Raw genomic sequence first — 2,500 nt, forward strand, 5'->3', positions numbered from 1 at the left:
CGCACTTCGCCGGAGGAACGGGGTCAGCGCCACCTACCCGCCCTCACAAGCCGCCCTGGTGCGCTCGCTGGCCGGCCACACTCGCTGGCGGCGCCCGGGAGTGCAGCTCCGGAAGTCAGCGCTTGCTGCTCACTGTGCCCTACAGTCGTACCGGTAAGTCAGGCGGCGCCGGAGAGCGAAAGAGCAGCCGCCCCTCCCACCGGGGCGGGGCCGGCAAGTGGCCGACCTTTACGATGACGTAACTGGAGGCAGCGCCACAGAGCGACCCCTTTCGCCGCTCCACGGGAAGGCCAGGGAGAACAGGTCTACCTGCCACCACTCCGACGGGCGGCTAAGAGCCGCCGGAGCCGGGTAGACCTGCTGGCCGGGCCCGCCGGAGCCGGGGCCGGGTAGACCGGCCGGCCGGGCCCGCCCGCCCGGAGCTGGGTAGACCTGCTGGCCGGGCCCGCCGGAGCCCGGAGCCGGGTAGACCGTCTGGCCGGGCCCGCCGGAGCCGGGGCCGGGTAGACCGGCCGGCCGGGCCCGCCCGCCCGGAGCCGGGTAGACCTGCTGGCCGGGCCCGCCGGAGCCCGGAGCCGGGTAGACCGTCTGGCCGGGCCCGCCGGAGCCGGGGCCGGGTAGACCGGCCGGCCGGGCCCGCCCGCCCGGAGCCGGGTAGACCTGCTGGCCGGGCCCGCCGGAGCCCGGAGCCGGGTAGACCGGCTGGCCGGGCCCGCCGGAGCCGGGGCCGGGTAGACCGGCCGGCCGGGCCCGCCCGCCCGGAGCCGGGTAGACCTGCTGGCCGGGCCCGCCGGAGCCCGGAGCCGGGTAGACCTGCTGGCCGGGCCCGCCGGAGCCCGGAGCCGGGTAGACCGTCTGGCCGGGCCCGCCGGAGCCGGGGCCGGGTAGACCGGCCGGCCGGGCCCGCCCGCCCGGAGCCGGGTAGACCTGCTGGCCGGGCCCGCCGGAGCCCGGAGCCGGGTAGACCGGCTGGCCGGGCCCGCCGGAGCCGGGGCCGGGTAGACCGGCCGGCCGGGCCCGCCCGCCCGGAGCCGGGTAGACCTGCTGGCCGGGCCCGCCGGAGCCCGGAGCCGGGTAGACCGTCTGGCCGGGCCCGCCGGAGCCGGGGCCGGGTAGACCGGCCGGCCGGGCCCGCCCGCCCGGAGCCGGGTAGACCTGCTGGCCGGGCCCGCCGGAGCCCGGAGCCGGGTAGACCTGCTGGCCGGGCCCGCCGGAGCCCGGAGCCGGGTAGACCGGCTGGCGGGCCCGCCGGAGCCGGGGCCGGGTAGACCGCCCGGCCGGGCCCGCCCGCCCGGAGCCGGGTAGACCTGCTGGCCGGGCCCGCCGGAGCCCGGAGCCGGGTAGACCGGCTGGCCGGGCCCGCCGGAGCCGGGGCCGGGTAGACCGGCCGGCCGGGCCCGCCCGCCCGGAGCCGGGTAGACCTGCTGGCCGGGCCCGCCGGAGCCCGGAGCCGGGTAGACCGGCTGGCCGGGCGCGCCGGAGCCGGGGCCGGGTAGACCGGCCGGCCGGGCCCGCCCGCCCGGAGCCGGGTAGACCTGCTGGCCGGGCCCGCCGGAGCCCGGAGCCGGGTAGACCTGCTGGCCGGGCCCGCCGGAGCCCGGAGCCGGGTAGACCGGCTGGCCGGGCCCGCCCGCCCGGAGCCGGGTAGACCGGCTGGCCGGGCCCGAAGCCCACTCCCCCGCCCGAGTGTGCAGGCCGGCTGCTGCCGAGGGGGACCCGGTGGGCCGTTATCGCTACCGGGCTAGCCCGCACCCACACCTTTGCTCTCCTTGGGAGCTTCTGCTTCTCCGCTGCTGCTTGTGTGCTACTTTCCCGCTTTTTTTTTTTTTTTCATTGCGCTCGTTTACGAATCCAGCCCGTTGCAGTCGCCGTTCGGGCTTTCTCCGGAAAAGAGTATTTCGTCCAGAATTCGCCCGACGGGCACCAGGTCTACCCGCCGGGGAGCGGGGGGACGGCGGCGGCCGCCCCGCGCCAGCGGCCAGCAGGTCTACCTTCCCGTCTGGCCGCCGGCCTCTCTCGTGGGGCGGGGGGGAGTGGCACGCAACACCACCCCCCCCCGCAAAAAAATTCGCCGGACGGGCACCAGGTCTACCCCGGACGCCGACAAGCGCGAGCAGTCTCTCGCGTGCCCCTGCCCTGGGCGGGAAGGGATGTCTGGAGGGCGACACCGGGCCTACCCGTGCGCGCAGGGAGGGGGCGGCGGGCGCCCCGCGCAAGCGGCAAACAGGGTCTACCTTCCCGTCTCGCCGACGGCCTCTCGTGCGGGGGGGGGGGGGGGGCCGTGCGCCGGACGGGCAGCAGGTCTACCGCGCGGACGGCATTGTGGTGGGGGGGGTCGTGCGCAGGAAGGGCAGCAGGTCTACCTGGCGGGCGGGCAGCAGGTCTACCTCGCGGAAGGCCTTTGTGGGGGGGGGGGTGCCTGCCCACGGCGGGCAGCAGGTCTACCTCGCGGGCGGGCAGCACGTCTACCTCGCGGTCGGGCAGCAGGTCTACCTCGCGG

This window comes from Rhea pennata, chromosome 21, assembly GCF_028389875.1.
Source record: "Rhea pennata isolate bPtePen1 chromosome 21, bPtePen1.pri, whole genome shotgun sequence".
Classification (NCBI taxonomy): Eukaryota; Metazoa; Chordata; class Aves; order Rheiformes; family Rheidae; genus Rhea; species Rhea pennata.